This window comes from Bos indicus x Bos taurus, chromosome 11, assembly GCF_003369695.1.
Source record: "Bos indicus x Bos taurus breed Angus x Brahman F1 hybrid chromosome 11, Bos_hybrid_MaternalHap_v2.0, whole genome shotgun sequence".
NCBI classification, from domain to species: Eukaryota; Metazoa; Chordata; class Mammalia; order Artiodactyla; family Bovidae; genus Bos; species Bos indicus x Bos taurus.
Window position 1 is genome coordinate 18,588,555 of NC_040086.1, and position 21,474 is coordinate 18,610,028.

The window sequence follows — 21,474 nt, forward strand, 5'->3', positions numbered from 1 at the left end:
TAGAAGCAGTGCTCTGCCCTGGTCACTGTGTTGTGGAGAGTATTCTATGCTCCTTGATTCTTTAGAGAGCATCCCTACCTAGCACTCGCCCCTTTTTCTCATGAGTATTTCCCTCCCCTCCAATAGCCTTGCAATAATTTCACAGTCAGGTCTGACAGCTCATCCAGGATTCCTAACTGACATAGAAAGTTTTTCTATCACTACTAAATAAATCAGTTTGGCAGCAAAACCCAGTGTGGAGAAACTGTTCATCATTCAGGAAACAAACATGTAAATATATCATTTACATCCATCCAGAATGTAGGTATAAAATCATCTTCCTCAATGGTTCAAGAAGCAAATTTTGAGACATTACTGTTAAGAGAGATTTTTCCCAGAACTGTCATGATAGAGAAAATATGCCTGCTTTTTCAAATTTTTAACCATTTCTTATAAACTAAAATTTTACTACATTTGCCTCCCTACTTTGACTTTAGCAAATCACAGGTAAAGATCTGTGAAACTAAACTACACTTTTCACAATTTGCTGTGGCATTTAAGTGGTTGAGTATTTGGGGCCCAGGTCTTCTAGTCCTATTTTGAGAAAGAATGGCACAAATAGATCTTTCTGCACTAGCTCACAGGGCAAGGGCCAGAAAGGTAAAATCACATTATCTCAGAACCTTGAACTGATATAACTAACTACATGATACCTAGATTTGACACTATTTAAATAACTGTGTGTTAATAATATTGATTAAGGATGGAGTAATACCTGAAGTAAATCTCTAATAGTGGAACTACCCTTAGTCTAATTCTGGTCAATATTTCTCTTCAGTGACCTCTGCAAAGGGTAGGAGGTATGCTTTTCAAATTTAACAAGTACAAAACTAAAGGAGATAATCAATATGTTAGACACAGAAGTTAAAATTTTAAATGATACTGATTGCCCAACCAGTGCTGTCATTTCATCTTCATTGACAAAATGAAAACATAAAAAGATGGCATTTTAAAATGTCTTGAATTTAGTACCAAAATTTTTACTCTAGTACCAAACTTTCAATAAGAATGTATGTGGCTTTAAAATGTTCCAGGCAAACCATTTAACTCAGAAAAGTATAAGGGAATTAACTGAGATGTAGAAAAAAACACCCAAAGCAATATCCTATTTTTATAAGACTACGAATGTATATATATATTAATACATATATACACAAACAAGTATGTATGTGTGCATACTTAAATACATAAAATAAGGACCTAAACTGTTGAACGTTTATCTCTTGGAAAGAGTATTTAGGAGAGAGGAGTGGAAAGAAGGATCTCTCTTATTTTAATCTACATATTTATCTATGGTATAGAACTTTTACCAAAATAACCTACTCATGTATTAATTGTATAATAAAAGATTAATTAACCAAGTATATAAGGCAGGTTAAAAACTTTGCATTTCACCTTAGGCTTCAAGATAAAATTTTTATGTCTAAATTACAGGAAGAATTAGTTCTAGGCCTCACTAGTCCAGTCAAACAGCATCACAAAAAATGCATTTGATCCTCAAAAGTATGTTTACCATAATAAGTGTACACAGGGGAGGAAAAACATAGTAGCTAGTAGTTTAATATCCATTTCATATATTGGAAGAGATTGAACTGATTAACCAATAAAGAAAGAAAAATAAGAGGCAACTTAACATTTTTTTAAATATTTCAAAAGACATCAAAAAAGAGGTCAAGACATATTAAAAGTGAAAGAAAGTGAAAGTATTAGTCGCTCAGATCAGATCAGATCAGTCGCTCAGTCGTGTCCAACTCTTCTCGACCCCATGAATTGCAGCACACCAGGCCTCCCTGTCCATCACCAACTCCCGGAGTTCACTCAGACTCACGTCCATCGAGTCAGTAATGCCATCCAGCCATCTCATCCTCTGTCTTCCCCTTCTCCTCCTGCCCCCAATCCCTCCCAGCATCAGAGTCTTTTCCAATGAGTCAACTCTTCGCATGAGGTGCCCAAAGTACTGGAGTTTCAGCTTCAGCATCATTCCTTACAAAGAAATCCCAGGGCTCATCTCCTTCAGAATGGACTGGTTGGATCTCCTTGCAGTCCAAGGGACTCTCAAGAGTCTTCTCCAACACCACAGTTCAAAAGCATCAATTCTTAGGCGCTCAGCCTTCTTCACAGTCCAAATCTCACATCCATACATGACCACAGGAAAAACCATAGCCTTGACTAGACGAACCTGTGTTGGCAAAGTAATGTCTCTGCTTTTGAATATGCTATCTAGGTTGGTCATAACTTTCCTTCCAAGGAGTAAGCATCTTTTAATTTCATGGCTGCAGTCACCATCTGCAGTGATTTTGGAGCCCAGAAAAATAAAGTCTGACACTGTTTCCACTGTTTCCCCATCTATTTCCCATGAAGTGATGGGACCGGATGCCATGATCTTTGTTTTCTGAATGTTGAGCTTTAAGCCAACTTTTTCACTCTCCACTTTCACCTTCATCAAGAGGCTTTTTAGTTCCTCTTCATCTGGAATGTGAAGTCAAGTGGGCCTTAGAAAGCATCACTATGAACAAAGCTAGTGGAGATGATAGAATTCCAGTTGAGCTATTTCAAATCCTGAAAGATGATGCTGTGAAAGTGCTGCACTCAATATGCCAGCAAATTTGGAAAACTCAGCAGTGGCCACAGGACTGGAAAAGGTCCGTTTTCATTCCAATCCCAAAGAAAGGCAATGCCAAAGAATGCTCAAACTACCACACAATTGCACTCATCTCACACGCTAGTAAAGTAATGCTTAAAATTCTCCAAGCCAGGCTTCAGCAATATGTGAACCGTGAACTTCCAGATGTTCAAGCTGGTTTTAGAAAAGGCAGAAGAACCAGAGACCAAATTGCCAACATCCACTGGATCATGGAAAAAGCAAGAGAGTTCCAGAAAAACATCTATTTCTGCTTTATTGACTATGCCAAAACCTTTGACTGTGTGGATCACAATAAACTGTGGAAAATTCTGAAAGAGATGGAATACCAGACCACCTGATTTGCCTCTTGAGAAATCTGTATGCAGGTCAGGCAGCAACAGTTAGAACTGGACATGGAACAACAGACTGGTTCCAAATAGGAAAAGGAGTTTGTCCAGGCTGTATATTGTCACCCTGTTTATTTAACTTATATGCAGAGTACATCATGAGAAACGCCGGACTGGAAGAAACACAAGCTGGAATCAAGATTGCCGGGAGAAATATCAATCACCTCAGATATTAGTCACTCAGTTGTGTCCAACTCTTTGGGACCCCATGGACTGCAGCATGCCACTTTTCCCTGTCCTTCACCATCTCCTGGAGCTTGCGCAAAGTCATGTCTATTGAGTCGGTGATGTCATCCAACCATCTCATCCTCTGTTGTCCCCTTCTCCTCCTGCCTTTAATCTTTCCTAGCATCAGGGTCTTTTCTAATAAGTCAGCTTATCGCATCAGGTGGCCATAGTATTGGAACTTTAGCTTCAGCATTAGTCCTTCCAGTGAATATACAGGGTTGATTCCCTTTAAGATTGACTGGTTTGATCTCCATGCAGTCCAAGGGACTCTCAAGCACCACAGTTCAAAGGCATCAATTCTTCAGTGCTCAGCTTTCTTTATGGTCCAACTCTCACATCCATACATGACCACTGGAAAAACCATAGCTTTGACTATACAGATCCTTGTCAGCAAAGCAATGTCTCTGCTTATAATATGCTTTTTAAGGTAACCTTAAAAATGCATTCCAATAAATATTAGTGTGTTAGTGTTAGTCACTTAGTTGTGTCTGATTCTTTGCGACTCCACAGGCTATAGCCCATCAGACTCCTCTGTCCATGGAATTCTCCAGACTAGAATACTGGAGTGGGCTGACATTCCCTTCTCCAGGCCAACAAACATTAGGTACAGGCTTATTAATTCCATTTATACAAGGTACCTAGAATATTCAAATTCAAAGAGTCAGAAAGTACACTGGTAGATGCCAAGGGTTGGAGAGGTGAGGCTGTGAGGAGGAAGGATGAGGAGTTAGTGTTTAACGGGGACAGTTTCCGTTTAAGAAGGTAGTTGTTTCAGTTCACCTTATTTTGGTTAACATTCTTTTGAAGAGCAAATACATTTTCTGTGATCAGTTTGACTAGACCAGTGAAGTTTGAAGCTACTTCTTCCTGTAACTTGGGCATAACATTTTTTTTTTTTCTTGAAGCTTAAGGTGAAATTTAAAGTTTTTAACCCTGCACCTTGTATACTTGGTTAATTAATCTTTTGCTATACACCCATCAGGAGATAGATGATGATGAGAATTGCACAACAATATGAATATACACTGGACTATACACTACACTATACACTCAATTATATATACTGAAGGACCGGGAAGCCTGGCATGCTGCAGTCCATGGGATCACAAAGAGCTGGACATGACTTAGTGACTAAATAACAACAAAAACACTGAAATATACACTGAACTGTATAGTTAAGTATGGTTAAAATAATATGCTTTATGTTATGTGAATTATATCACACATTAAATTTTTTTTAAAAAAGGGGTCAAGAATTTTAACTAAAGGGAACAACTAGAATCAGTAGAAGTATAGGAAAGCAGACATTAGGTCACTAATTCTAACAATTAGAACTTCACCCAAATGTAAGCTTTCACTTCTGGATGGGGTTAGGTGACCATCTATTCAGTTCAGTTAAGGCGCTCTGTCGTGTCCGACTCTTTGCAACCCCATAAATTGAAGCACACCAAGCCTCCCTGGCCATCACCAACTCCCGGAGTTCACTCAGACTCACGTCCATAGAGTCGGTGATGCCATCCAGCCATCTCATCCTCTGTTGTCCCCTTCTCCTCCAGCCCCCAATCCCTCCCAGCATCAGAGATTTTTCCAATGAGTCAACTCTTTGCATGAGGTGGCCAAAGTACTGGAGTTTCAGCTTCAGCATCATTCCCTCCAAAGAAATCCCAGGGCTGATCTCCTTCAGAATGGACTGGTTGGATCTCCTTGCAGTCCAAGGGACTCTCAAGAGTCTTCTCCAACACCACAGTTCAAAAGCATCAATTCTTAGGCGCTCAGCCTTCTTCACAGTCCAACTCTCACATCCATACATGACCACTGGAAAAACCATAGCTTTGACTAGATGGACCTTTGTTGGCAAAGTAATGTCTCTGCTTTTGAACATGCTGTCTAGGTTGGTCATAACTTTCCTTCCAAGAAGTAAGCGTCTTTTAATTTCATGGCTGCAGTCACCATCTGCAGTGATTTTGGAGCCCCCAAAAATAAAATCTGACACTGTTTCCACTGTTTCCCCATCTATTTCCCATGAAGTGGTGGGACCAGATGCCATGATCTTCGTTTTCTGAATGTTGAGCTTTAAGCCAAATTTTTCACTCTCCACTTTCACTTTCATCAAGAGGCTTTGAGTTCCTCTTCACTTTCTGCCATAAGGGTGGTGTCATCTGCATATCTGAGGTGATTGATATTTCTCCCGGCAATCTTGATTCCAGCTTGTGCTTCTTCCAGTCCAGCGTTTCTCATGATGTACTCTGTATATAAGTTAAATAAGCAGGGTGTCAATACACAGCCTTGACGTACTCCTTTTCCTATTTGGAACCAGTGTGTTGTTCCATGTCCAGTTCTAACTGTTGCTTCCTCACCTGCATACAAATTTCTCAAGAGGCAGATCAGGTGGTCTGGTATTCCCATCTCTTTCAGAATTTTCCACAGTTTATTGTGATCCACACAGTCAAAGGTTTTGGCATAGTCAATAAAGCAGAAATAGATGTTTTTCTGGAACTCTCTTGCTTTTTCCATGATCCAGTGGATGTTGGCAATTTGGTCTCTGGTTCTTCTGCCTTTTCTAAAACCAGCTTGAACATCAGGAAGTTCACAGTTCACATATTGCTGAAGCTTGGCTTGGAGAATTTTGAGCATTACTTTACTAGCATGTGAGGTGAGTGCAATTGTGTGGTAGTTTGAGCATTCTTTGGCATTGCCTTTCTTTGGGATTGGAATGAAAACTGACCTTTTCCAGCCCTGTGGCCACTGCTGAGTTTTCCAAATTTGCTGGCATATTGAGTGCAGCACTTTCACAGCATCATCTTCCAGGATTTGGAATGGCTCAACTGGAATTCCATCACCTCCACTAGCTTTGTTCATAGTGATGCTTCCTAAGGCCCACTTGACTTCACATTCTAGGATGTCTGGCTCTAGGTGAGTGGTCATACCATCGTGATTATCTGGGTTGTGAAGCCCTTTTTTGTACAGTTCTTCTGTGTATTCTTGCCACCTCTTCTTAATATCTTCTGCTTCTGTTAGGTCCATAACATTTCTGTCCTTTATCGAGCCCATCTTTGCATGAAATGTTCCCTTGGTATCTCTAATTTTCTTGAAGAGATCCCTATTCTTTCCCATTCTGTTGTTTTCCTCTATTTCTTTGCATTGATCGCTGAGGAAGGCTTTCTGACCTCTCCTTGCTATTCTTTGGAACTCTGCGTTCAGATGCTTATATCTTTCCTTTTCTCCCTTGCTTTTCACTTCTCTTCTTTTCACAGCTATTTGTAATGCCTCCCCAGACAGCCATTTTGCTTTTTTGCATTTCTTTTCCATAAGTTGCAAAAATAATGCTTCTGCTTCCGTTTGATACTAATTATATTTTGTCTAAGCTCATCTCTCTAATAAATTTTATCTGGAGTACACTTTCTTAATAAGTTCAAATTATCATGCTCATATATTAGTTTCCTAGGTGTCCCATAACTACCACAGACTGAGTGGCTTAAAACAGAATATTATTGTCTCACGGTTCTAGAGGCTGGAATTCTGAAATCAAGGCATCAGCAGGCCCATCCTCCCTCCAAAGGCTTGAGGGAAGATTGTTTCTTGTCATTGCTGTCAGTCCTTCATATTCCTTGACTTGTTGGTCCATCATTTAGATCCCTGCCTCAGTCGTCACACTGCCTTCTCTCCAGTGTGGCTCTCTCTTTCTACTCTTCTTACAAGGCCCCCAGTCCCTGAAGTTACCGTAATCCAGTATGATTGCATCTTAATTTAACCAACTACACCTGTAACGACTCTATTTCCTTTACAGTCTGAGGTTCCAGGTAGACAGTTGGGGGTTGGGGACACTATTCAACCCTGTACATGTTTAAATTATCATGAATTCTGAAACACACTAAATTGGTTTGCTCTATACTTGCAGCCCAAGTCTGTGCTCATAATTCTGAAGGTAATAAAAGAACCATACAGATTAGAAATGAAAAGGAAAGTGGAACTGCATATAGGCAAAACAGAAGAGCCTGAGGTCTGGACAGGAATAAATTAATATAAAGGAAGCAGAGTACAAAAACAATGACCTTCTATAAAATTAGTATGATTTTTTTATATTTGTAATTTTATGTTCTTAAATGTCCTGGTAGCATGTACATGGTATGTGCATGAGATATCTCTGCAAATATATATAATGGCAGTAGTTCACTTTCTTTATAATCAAAGATAGTGCTACCAAGAAAGCAGCTACCTTGTGTGTATGGACATGGACTTTGGGCCATCTCTCTGTGAACAGCCACTTCCTGGCATCCCACTGTAACAGATTATTGAGAGCTGGAATGATTCCCAAGAAAGTATATTGAAATTTACTTTATTTTCTCATTAAAGTCAGGCAATTGCAGTGTATAGTATAAATTACACCTCAACTTAAATTACATGTTTTCCTTTAGCCAAGGGAGGATTCTTTTCAATTGCAATCTTCACAAGTATATCTATAAACCCATAAATGAAAGAGGAAACTTTTCTTTATATTCCCAAATAAATATCAGCATGAGGTTTCGCAATATGCTAACATTTAATCTTACCTCACTGAGAAATGTAAGTGATTTTTCTAGTTAATTGTCAGAAACTCCTGATAGAGTTGTTTTTCTCTGAAATTTTAACTATATTAATGAGACTACCTCATAAATGTATTACACTTGCCTGCACTGGTGCATAGAGCATAGTAGATTATATTTAGCTTTTTCCCTTATGATTTCTATTGAAAGTTACACATTTGTAATGGGCTGAATGGTGGCCCCCAAAAGATATGTTCATGTATAGTATGGGCTGAATTGGGCCCCCCCACATTCACATGTTGAAGCCCAAACTTCCAGTATGTCAGAATGTGACTATATGTGGGGATAAGGTCTTTAAGGAGGAAAATAAGTTAAAATGAGGCCTTTAGGGTGAGCCAATCAGACTAGCATCTATACAGCAAAAGGAAATTTAGACACACCAAGAGACACCAGGGGCACATCTGCAAAGAGGAAAGAACACAGGAGGATACGATGAGAAGGGGGCTGTCTGCAAGCGAAAGAGGGAGGCCTTGGGAGGCACAGAATCTGCCAACAGCAACTTCCCTGGTGGTCCAGTGGTTATATTCAGACCTCCCAGTGCAGGGGCTGTGGGTTCCATCCCTGGTCAGGGAACTAAGATACCACATGCTGCAACTAAAAGATACGGAGTGCTGAACCTAATATCTGGCAAAGCCAAAATAAAAACAAACAAAGAAAAAACCTGCCAACACCTTAACCTTAGGCTGCTAGCCTCCAGGACTATGAAACAATAAAATTCTGTTGTTTATGTTATGTCATCTGCCATATTTTGATATGGCAACCCTAGATGTAAATCAATACAACATCCTAATCCCTAGAATCTGTGAATAGCGCCTTACATGGCAAAAGAATCAGAGATCAGATCAGATCAGTTGCTCAGTCATGTCTGACTCTTTGCGACCCCATGAATCGCAGCACGCCAGACCTCCCTGTCCAACACCAACTCCCGGAGTTCACCCAGACTCACGTCCATCGAGTCAGTGATGCCATCCAGCCATCTCATCCTCTGTCGTCCCCTTCTCCTCCTGCCCCCAATCCCTCCCAGCATCAGAGTCTTTTCCAATGAGTCAACTCTTTGCATCAGGTGGCCAAAGTACTGGAGTTTCAGCTTTAGCGTCATTCCTTCCAAAGAAATCCCAGGGCTGATCTCCTTCAGAATGGACTGGTTGGATCTCCTTGCAGTCCAAGGGACTCTCAAGAGTCTTCTCCAACACCACAGTTCAAAAGCATCAATTCTTAGGCGCTCAGCCTTCTTCACAGTCCCACTCTCACATCCATACATGACCAATGGAAAAACCATAGCCTTGACTAGACAGACCTTTGGCAAAGTAATGTCTTTGCTTTTGAATATGCTATCCAGGTTGGTCATAACTTTCCTTCCAAGGAGTAAGCGTCTTTTAATTTCATGGCTGCAGTCACCATCTGCAGTGATTTTGGAGCCCCCAAAAATAAAATCTGACACTGTTTCCACTGTTTCCCCATCTATTTCCCATGTAGTGGTGGGACCAGATGCCATGATCTTCGTTTTCTGAATGTTGAGCTTTAAGCCAACTTTTTCACTCTCCACTTTCACTTTCATCAAGAGGCTTTGAGTTCCTCTTCACTTTCTGCCATAAGGGTGGTGTCATCTGCATATCTGAGGTTAATGAACATTACTTAATATGGCAAAAGATGTGATCATGTTAAGACTCTTGAGGGAGAAGAAAAGGAGTTTATCCTGGATTATCTGGGTAAACACCAAATGCCATCACCAATATCCTTACAAGAGAGAGGCAGATGGAATTTAGAGACACACAGGGCAAAAATGATGCGAAATGATGCAGCCACAAGCCAAGGAATGCCAATAGCACTAGAAGCTGAGAGAGACAAGGAACAGTCTCTCCTAGAGGCTCTAGAGGAAGTTCAGCCCTGCCAACTTCTGGCCTCAAAAACCATTATGGCAGTCTCAGAAAACAAATATAACATACTTGGTTTTAATACAGTGATGTTCTCATGGCTCTTGGTATATGGAATTTCGAATTGACTACTCTATGATTATACTGGAAATACTTGCTCTTTTTCTGATAGTAACAAAATAAACATGCTATTTGCATTCATTCATTTAACATAACCTCATGCACCACAAATTATTTTTGAGAATCAAAAGGTATTATGAACTTCCCTATCCCCCACCACCTTTGTTTCCTCAATTCTTTTATTTTTTCTAAAATTTATTAAATAACGGTCCATATGTTCAAAGTTAAAATTAATTTGTCTTAAAATAATATTAGATCATTAAGAGCAACTGTATGTACAAGGGCTTCCCTGGTGGCTCAGTGGTAAAGAATCTGCCTGCCAATGAAGGAGATGCCAGAGACATGGGTTCAAACCCTGCCAGGAAGATCCCCTGGAGGAAGGCATGGCAACCCACTTGAGTATTCTTGCTGGGGAAATCCCATGGACAGAGAAGCCTGGAGGGCTACAGTCCATGATGTTGCAAAGAGTCAGACACAACTGAGCAACTGTGTGCAAAGTTCATGGCTTCATAATTATCATTTTCTTTTTCTGACATCAGTTCCTTTAACTTTCAGATAAATATTACATTATTTACCATATTTGTGAGGTTTTCAGAACATTTCCACAAGTTTGATCACCAACTGTGTAAAATTATCAAATGACTTCCTTAAAAATATATTTTTATTTTATGTTTTCCCAAAAGGAAATTTTATCCTATAACTGCTATTTTGTATTAATATCTTTGTTGAATCTTTCAGACCTTGTTTAAGATCTTGAAAATCTCATACAATCCTTTTGACTCATTTGAAGCTAAAGAATGGAGTTTGGATTACCAATAAAAAAATACATGTTCATGAAAATAAATTTGCTTTGGCATAATTTTAACTAAACACAGAATTACAGTGCTTAACAAAGAAAAACTCATTTGGAAAACATAATAGCTTAAAATTTTACTATGATAAGTTAGTAACCAAGTTCATAACATAGTCAATCAACCTCAATCTAAGTATTTAATATATGGCTTATGACATACATTCTGCTAGAAGCTAAGTGCTAGAGATTCATATATATATAGATAGATTTTTATTTATTATATAAATATTGGGTTGACCAAAATGTTCATTCAGGTTCTTCCCTAAGATCTTACAGAAAAAACCCAAATTAACTTTTCAGTTCAGTTCAGTCACTAGGTCGTGTCCGACTCTTTGCGACCCCATGAATCGCAGCACGCCAGGCCTCCCTGTCCATCACCAACTCCCAGAGTTCACTCAGACTCACATCCATCGAGTCAGTGATGCCATCCAGCCATCTCATCCTCTGTCTTCCCCTTCTCCTCCTGCCCCCAATCCCTCCCAGCATCAGGGTCTTTTCCAATGAGTCAACTCTTTGCATCAGGTGGCCAAAGTACTGGAGTTTCAGCTTCAGCATCATTCCTTCCAAAGAAATCCCAGGGCTCATCTCCTTCAGAATGGACTGGTTGGATCTCCTTGCAGTCCAAGGGACTCTCAAGAGTCTTCTCCAACACCACAGTTCAAAAGCATCAATTCTTCGGTGCTCAGCCTTCTTCACAGTCCAACTCTCACATCCATACATGACCACTGGAAAAACCATAGCCTTGACTAGACAGACCTTTGTTGGCAAAGTAATGTCTCTGCTTTTGAATATGCTATCCAGGTTGGTCATAACTTTCCTTCCAAGTAGTAATAAGCATCTTTTAATTTCATGGCTGCAGTCACCATCTGCAGTGATTTTGGATCCCAAAAAAGTAAAGTCTGACACTGTTTCCCCAAGTATTTCCCATGAAGTGATGGGACCGGATGCCATGATCTTTGTTTTCTGAATGTTGAACTTTAAGCCAACTTTTTCACTCTCCACTTTCACTTTCATCAAGAGGCTCTTTAGTTCCTCTTCACTTTCTGCCATAAGGGTGGTGTCATCTGCATATCTGAGGTGATTGGTATTTCTCCTGGCAATCTTGATTCCAGCTTGTATTTCTTCTAGTCCAGCGTTTCTCATGATGTACTCTGCATAGAAGTTAAATAAGCAGGGTGACAATATACGGCCTTGACGTACTCCTTTTCCTATTTGGGACCAGTGTGTTGTTCCATGTCCAGTTCTAACTGTTGCTGCCTGACCTGCATACAAATTTCTCAAGAGGCAGATCAGGTGGTCTGGTATTTCTATCTCTTTCAGAATTTTCCACAGTCTATTGTGATCCACACAGTCAAAGGCTTTGGCATAGTCAATAAAGCAGAAATAGATGTTTTTCTGGAACTCTCTTGCTTTTTCCATGATCCAGTGGATGTTGGCAATTTGATCTCTGATGCCTCTGCCTTTTTCAGCCAACCCAATAGAAAATATATGAAAGAATTTCTGTTGCTTCGGAGTTCAGGAGTAGAAGTTAGCAGAAGTAACCCAATGTCTTCAATTCTAGTAAAAGAGCAGAAGTGTCTCATGAATGATAGACCGAACTAAGTCTCATTGCTTAAAGCTGAGACTGGAATGGAGGTCCAATAAATATGAGAGGGATCTGGAAAAAACCTGTGAGTGAAAACTACCTGAGGCTATAATTTAAGTAAACTTGTGATCTAAAGGAGACAGACTGACCTCAAAGTCATGAGCAGGAGCAAACTATACTCTGAAATAAACTCACAGACATAAAGAATAAACTACTGATTATCAGTGGGAAAAGGGTAGGGAAGAGGGCAAGATAGGGCTAGGGAACAAAGAGGTACAAACGACAATGTATAAAATAAATAAGCTATGAGGATATACTGTACCACACAGGGAATATACTGAAATATTTTATAATAACTTTAAATGGAGTAAATCTATAAAAATTTGAATCTCTATGTTGTATACCTGAAACTAATCTAATATTGTAAATCAACTATGCTTCAATAAAAATAAACAAAGAATACATTAACCTAAAAATAAATTCATTTGATATTTTTATAACCTTTATATAGACATTTCCTACATTTTGGCATCTATGATATGGCTTAAACGAGTGAAAATTCAAATATGCCTTTCCCATTCTTTATTCCATTCCTCAACATTATCCATATGTTGGTATTTCATTAATTAAAATAGAAACTGGATATTTAAAGCCTGCTGCCAAGTCTGAGATCAATTCCACTAGACCAATCATTTTCTAATCTCATGAAATCTTTTCCAATTTTATGCCTTAAAAACATAATAATCCACATTCTAGATGGCACCCAGAGACAAAAGCATTGACCAAAACGAAATAAGCCCACCACATAAAGTTCTTTTGTACTCTTATGAAAATTTTGAGTTAAGATAACACTTTTGAAAAGCACAGATCAAATGGTAAAATTAGACTAAGAGGGTATCATCATAGAAATTGTGATTTCATCCTTAGTTCTGCTATTTTGACTTCCGCCCTCTTATTAGTAAGTTTTATGACTTAAAAGCTCATCATAAGATTTTAATCCCAATTTTCTTGACTTTAACATGCCCCAGAAGCATGAAGTTCTTTCTTTTTTATTCCTACTGGTTGAGTGTAATAGTTCTATTATTCCTAGTGAGTTTTCCCAATATTAGCATTCAATCTGAGTCAATTCAGATAACAAATCTTTGTGCTACATTTACACTCAAACTAGACATTTAATTTTCAGGATACCATATTTTAATCAGTCATCGGGGACTCTTATCTGTTTTCAGTCTGGCTGTTTCAGAGGTAATTGGCATTACCAGAGTACTGAGGTTATTCCTGTTCTAATCTCAAAGGTAGAAAATTATTGTATCTGAAATTGCAGATATAAAATGACCCTGAATGTCTAACCTGAGAGGTGGTGGAGCCAAGATCCAGCTTGCATAACTTATGAAGGGAACCCTTCATAAGGACAGAAAGAAACCCAATGCTTCTACTTTTCATAGGAAAAATAACAAAGAGCCATTCATATCCTCTAGATAATTCACTAATTCCAAAATTCCACCTGTGATGAAAATACATCCATCATGGTCAATTTCAAGCTTCTAACATAGAGTTGGGAAGAGATGCTAACAAACATCTCTTAGGCCCATATGAACTGAGCTGGTTGCAGTACTCCAACTGTGACCAGGACACACAGAAAAGAAGATAGTCAAAATACGTAAGTGCCTGTGAGGTGCCGGGCTATAGCTTGGACAAATTAATACAGGGACAAAGACATGTCTACTTCACTTCCATATTTTCCCAGAATGTCAACTTTAGTGTGGCCTACACAGTAGATGCTCAAAACACACGTGTGAACAGCACTAGTAAATTCACTCAGAGTTTGTGTTCAGCGTCTATTGTGCATGATTACTTCAAGATTCACCCGAGTTCACAGAAACCTCAGCCTACATTTTTCAGCATACTAATATTGATGCCCAACCAAAATTCCTGTCTTCTTCTGGTCCTGCCAGACTATTACTAAATTCATTTCCTCTTGTTTGTCAATCTGGAGTCCTTTCCTGGCTACATTTTTACCTCTCTCCCAGTTTCCTGGCCCTCTGTGGCTTCTGGGTCCTTCTGTCCTGTATTCTACCCTAGGTAGCTCCCTAGGTCATCAACACAAGCAGGAACCAGAGCCTTAGAACATTCTTTTAATATTTATATTTATTTATTTGGCTGTGCTGGGTCTTACTTGCAGCATGCCGGATCTTCAATCTTCATTATAGCCACATAGAATCTTCTAGCTACAACACATAGGATCTTTAGTTCTAGCTGAGTTGTGGATGTGACATCTAGTTACCAGGTATTGAACCTGGGGCCCCTGCACTAGGAGCCTGGAGTCTTAGCCACTGGACCACCAGGGAAGTCCCTAGAATACTCAATGTATCTTTTTCTGATTCTTCTTGATATTTGATTCTATCGTCTTTGAGTATTATTCTTTGGACTAGTATAATTCATCTAACTTTTCTTGATTCTAATCTCTGACCTTGAGTCTCATTCCCCAAGGTTCTTGCTGGTACTAACCACAACTTCTCCCTGAATTCCCTTAGCGCTCCTTGCTCCTCAAGTGCATTTGCCCTTTAATTTGGCATTATGCTGAGCTACTCTTGGAAATTCCTTTTAATTAGTTATATTTGAATCAGACTTTCTGTGAATATTCCCTTAGGTGTCATACTGACTGACTCTTTTTTATGAGCCAAATTAATGAAAAAGTCCATTGATTTGATTTGCCTATATTACTTAGTGAGCCACCCAGTGTCAAATGAGGTCCCAGTCAAAGCCACATAGTTTCACATCACTGGGCTTCTTCACAGCGATTCTTCTTTTCCTTCATTTAACCACTCTATTCCATTCTTTCCCCAAAATTTAAAGAGCAAAGATGTCACTCTATCCTGTCAGTTAAAACCTTAAAAGAAAATTAGGAAAGAAGCTGCAATTTAAGTAAACCCAGTAACAAATATTTAAACTAAAGACTAAGAAAATTTCCTCTGGTTCGAAGAAACCAGAATTGAAAGAGACACATGTACCCCAGTGTTTATTGAAGCACTGTTTACAATAGCCAGGACATGGAGGCAACCTAGATGTCCATCAGCAGATGAATGGATAAGAAAACTGTGGTACATATACACATGGAGTATTACTCAGCCATTAAAAAGAATGCATTTGAATCAGTTCTAATGAGGTGGATGAAACTGGAGCCTATTATACAGAGTGAAGTAAGTTAGAAAAACACCAATACAGTATACTAATGTATGTATATGGAATTTAGAAAGATGGTAATGATGACCCTATATGCGAGACAGCAAAAGAGACAGATGTAAAGAACAGTCTTTTGGACTCTGTGGGAGAAGGCGAGGGTGGGGTGATTTGAGAGGGTAGTGCTGAAATGTGTATATTATCATATATGAAGCAGATCACTGGTCCAGATTCGATGCATGAGACAGGGTGCTCAGGGCTGGTGCACTGGGATGACCCTGGGGAATGGGATGGGGAGGGAGGTGGGAGTGGGGTTCTGGATGGGGAACACATGTGCGCCTGTGGCTGATTCATGTCAATGTTTGGCAAAAACCACTACAATATTGTAAAGTAATTAGCCTCCAATTAATATAAATAAATTAATTTTAAAAAATTAAAATAAAATAAAATCTAGTAAGGATCAAAAGGAGAAAAAAAAAGAAAATATGTAGGTGTTATTGACTATACCAAAATTTTCACTCTCAGAGTTCTCTGGATCCTCTCTCCTCTGCTTTCCATAGCTTACTTTTTTAATTCCTGGATTGTGACCATAAAGGGTTTAGAGTTATGTGCTCATGGAGTTTTAGTGAAACTAGGACACGAAGCATAGCCAACTCCAAGCTTAGTCAAGTCAAGCAGTGAAAAAAAAAAAAGAATTCAGGTCCAGACACATGTTGACCTGGGAAATCTGGTCTTTGGGATCTGAGGTAGAGCTGATGTAGCAGTTTCAAGATGAGTATAGGAATCCTATCCTAGAAGTCTGGCTCATGTCACCAAGTCTAAGTCACAAGTACAGGATGAAAACAAGGAATTAAGAGAAAACTCCAGGTCCAGCGTCAGAAAGAATTTAAAATTGGAGAATCAAACCAACTACAGAGAGGGTACTTGAGGGTCTCAAAACTTATTGTGCTTCTGGTGGGTGTCTTCTCAGCCATATACTTGCAATCAGGCTAAAACCTATTACCCATGGAGTCCTTGCAAAAACAAGAATTTCCTGAGGCTGACTGTATTAATATTTAGCTTTACAAATAAGGGTTTATATTTTTTGTTTGAATTTCTGTGCAACATTTATGAATCAGCTCTTTGTTTTTGTGTGGGAGAGGCTTACATGAAATGATAAAGATCTGATGGAATCTGGCACTCAAAATAAATTTTCACAAGAAATAATGGGAAATAATGTCAGTAAAATGATAAGAGATTGGAGATCTTCTAAACAGGGTTTTTAGGCTTTTTTGTTAAATAGTTTAAGTTTTAGAAAAATCCATAACATTTGAGACAATGTTTTAAATCAAATAATGTTTAAAACACTGTATTTTTTACTGAATGATATTTTATAATCAAAATTTGGAACTTATAATCACATTCCAAATCAGGAATACAGTTTTTCTAAATTTACATTAATATTTAAGCTAAAGAGCCAAGTGTTGTCAAATACCTAAAATGTACCACATGGATGTACCAGCAAACCAAAGCACCCACTGGAGGACTTGATGTTATAGGGTTCCTAAACCATCATGTATATCCCCCTTTATGAAGTCACAAAGTTCTTGGTTACCTCATTGTTCCTTCAAGTTACTATAATGATAGGGTCTTTAAGACTCTAGTTAGGAAAATTATGAATTTTGGTTTTTACCTGTCTGTTGGCATCAAAATAATACTTTCCAAAGGGTCAATATTTTACAGTCAGATACAGAACATCAATAAATTAAAACTTAGAGGAAAACTACACCAAATCTTTTGATTATGGAAGTTACAAAATAAAACTTTCCCATTCTAGAGATGACATTGCCAGCCTGTATTTTTAGTCACAAACATGTCACATTTCAGCTTTTCACACAAATCTCCATTGTTGTTCAGTCACCCAGTTGTGTCCAACTCTTTGTGACCCCATGACTGCAGCACGCCAGGCCTCCCTGTCCTTCACAATCTCCCAAAGTTTTCCCAAGTTCATGTCCATTGCATCGGTGATGCCATCCTGCCATTTCATCCTCTGATGCCCTCTTCTCCTTCTGCCCTCAATCTTTCCCAGCATCAGGGACTTTTCCAATGAGTCAGCTGTTTGTATCAGATGACCAAAATACTGGCACTTCAGCTTCAGCATCAGTCCTTCCAATGAGAATTCAGGGTTGATTTCCTTTAAGATTGACTGGTTTGATCTCCTTGCTGTCCAAGAGACTCTCAAGAGTCTTCCCCAGCACCACAGTTTGAAGGCATCAATTCTTTGGTGTTCTGCCTTCTTTACAGTCCAACTCTCACAACTGTACCTCATCACTGGGAAGACCATAATCACCCTTTTTTTCATAGAAGGACAGAATTGGTCTGCCTTCCCTCTCATAGGAATGTCCCTAAGAGGTCTACTGTGATTAGGTACTTGTCAGGAAAACAAGTACCCCAGGTGTCAGTCATGAGCAAAGCATCAGGAGAGGTGGAACCAAGGATCACGTGTCAAAGACGCTGCCATTTTCTGCCAAGCCCCCGGAAACACACAAGTCAACACATCCCTTGTTCACTCCGTGACTAAGACCACAACTGCTTCAAGGACATTCTACCAGGTGATCAGGTTTGTCCCAGACTGCCTTAGAGAAACTGAAGAAGAACAAAATAAATAGACCACCTGGACAAGAGAAATTATCATTTCCATGACCATTCCTAGCCCAGAGGGTTAAATTTTTCTTGGTTAGGTAGGAACATAATATATTTAGTAATGAGATACTGTGTTCATTTAAAAATACTTGGTCTACCTCTTTTCCCACAGCCTCTTGCTTATCAACACTCTTTAGCCACCAAGTGATAACATTAACAGTGGTAGGACTACAGAAATATTCTCAGATCTCAGTATCAAAGTATGTTTCTTGGGCATGTACATGGGGGCGGACTGTCAGTTTTACTTATCTGCACCTCCAGCTCTGGGTAGGAAGTTGTTCATTCTTAAAACAGACCCTCAATGGCCCCATGCTGCCTTGCAGCAGACATTAGCTCTGTCACAGGATTTTTTCTTGTTTTCAGTGTAACTTCAATGAGACATTATTTTTAAGCAATTCACATATTTTGAAGCAGTTTTCACTCTACCACTGTGTGAAAATTTAATGGGCTTCTATTACTAAAAGTAATTTGAAGTCATGAGGTCTCAAAAAAGGGTATGGCCCATTTATCCTAACCTGACTCTGTCTGTTTCTCACTGGCCTTTTTTCTCATACACATTTGCTTTATTATCTATGGAGCAGACATAATGAACAAGTTCCCGTGAGCCAGTTTCAGGCAACCTGATGTAATGCAGGCAATGAGAAGCAGAAAGTCTCTGTAAATTCCATTCAACAAGAACACACTGAGAACTTAATTTCCCTACTCTATGCTAAGTATCTTGAGGCAAATAAATTCCTAAAAAAGATTCTTTGACTTCACATTGCTTATAATCTTGTTTCCATAATTCATACATCAATCGGCAAACAACAGAGGTAGAATGTGATTGATATAACTAAGAAGTCCCCCTACACACACATGCTCCAGCTTCTGGAATGTGAAGGAATGCCAACACTGTGAATTCCATCTTCCCTCTCTTCTTCCAAAAATGGCCCTATGCTTTCAAAATATACTGGTCCTTCAAACTCTTAAGGAAAAATGCTTAACATGCCAAAGAATTACCCCCACGTTTCCCTCACATCATTGGGCAGTTGGCATTCTTCTTCATATATGGAGGAATCAGGAGGAAACTAGAAACGGGGTCCATGTCATGGAGTTCAAGTGAAAGGACTTTGAGAAGCATGAATTCTATGAAAGTACTGTAAGAAACTGTTGGAGAATTGACTGAGGCAAAAACACGAGAACACCAGAAGGCTCATTTTCCTGCTCAGAAAAAAGTCAAAAGAGCACGTGTCTGATGAGACCATACTGGAAAATTGGCCCATGGAGTTATAAGGTTGGTAAAATAACAATATAAAAAAAAAAAAAAAAAAAACCTCACCTCATCTATCAATCATTCTACTTGAGCTGTACCCAGCATGCTGCTAAGTCGCTTCAGTCGTGTCTGACTCTGTGCGACCCCATAGACGGCGGTCCACCAGGCCCCCCCATCCCTGGGATTCTCCAGGCAAGAACACTGGAGTGGGTTGTCATTTCCTTCTCCAATGCATGAAAGGGAAAAGTGAAAGTGAAGACGCTCAGTCGTATCTGACTCTTAGCGACCCCATGGACTGCAGCCTACCAGGCTCCTCCATCCATGGGATTTTCCAAGCGAGAGTACTGGAGTGGGGTGCCATTGCCTTCTCTGTACCCAGCATAAGCATAGCTAATTGTGTAAAAGGATTAAACATAATTATCATTTAATCTGTAATAGTGTTTTTCATTTTACTTAGTGGATAACCATAGTACACACGAACACATTATCAACTTAAATTATAACATACATAAATGCAGTAGAGAACATTTCTAACATCATGATTTTTAATTAAAAAAAAAAATAGTAGCCATATGGAACCATCTCCATAAGCTACATCACACAGTAACTACAACCATTACAAACTTTCGTTGAGGAGAATTAATCAAAATCTAGCATCTTTAAATCACCAGAACCAGAATTTGGTTAACTGAGATGTTATGTTCAGGCTAACCTTCCAAATAACATGTACTATGAATCTATACATAGATAATAGCTATGTAGGTAACTTAAGTATTTCATGGCAGCTTTATAACCTGATCCAGTAGAGAAGGGATATAGACGGGGCAGTGGAAGAGAAGACTACTAACCTATAGGTATAGTATATAGTAATAGGTTTCTAAAACTTAACTTCCTTGTACTTCACTTCCCTGAATCCATCCACACACATCACAAGATATGCGACATCCACACACAGAGCAGTAGATTCCTGGGCTTCCCTGGTGGCTCAGACAGTACAGAATCTGCCCTCAATGCAGGAGACCCAATTTAATCCCTGGGTTGGGAAGATCCCCTGGAGAAGGGAATGGCAACCCACTCCAGTATTTTTGCCTGGAGAATTCCATGGATGGAGGAGCCTGGCGGGCTACAGTCCATGGGTCGCAAAGAGTTGGACACAACTGAGCCACTAAAACTTTCCCCTTCTTTCAGCAATAGATTCATTTTCCAAAATGTCAGCAACTACCAGGAATTGAACACACTGTAGGCTTAGTTTACAAACACTAAGCCGAATCTTGCAAAAACCCTATAACAGGCTTTGTTGTTGTACTCATTTTAAAAATGAGAAAGTAGAGACTTAGACTTCCCTGCTGGCTCAGACAGTAAAGCATCTGCCTGCAATGCGGGAGACCTGGGTTCAATACCTGGGTCAGGAAGATCTCCTGGAGAAGGAAATGGAAACCCACTCCAGTTTCTTGCCTAGAGAATTCCATGGACAGAGGAGCCTGGTAGGCTACAGTCCATGGGGTCACAAAGACTTGGACATGACTGAATGACTTCACTTCACTTCAGAGACTGAGAAGAGTTAAATGAGCTGCCCAAGGTCACACAGCTAGTAAATGATCAAGATAGGATGTAGACCTAAGCATAAAGTATATGCACTCCATCCACAAACACAAGCTATACAACAGGTTGTATTGTTGTTTAGTCTCCAAGTCGTGTCCAACACTTTGCGACCTCATGGACTATAACCCGCCAGGCTACTCTGTCCATGGATGTTTCCAGGTAAGAATGTTGGAGTGGGTTGCCATTTCCTTCTCCAGGGGATCTTTCTGACTCAGGGATCAAATTCATGTCTCCTGCATTGGCAGGCAGATTGTTTTACTGCTGAGCCACCAGGGAAGCCCAATACAGCAGGTAACAGAGAACAAGAGGATACAGAAGTAAGATTCATCTCTAGGCCAATTTGTCCTGGATGACAAACTCCTAGAGGGCAGGGAAGCATCTGTCCTCACCTGCTTCTCCTTATACAGCTGTGAGCTATGTAAGTAGGTCCTATGGGAATTCACTTT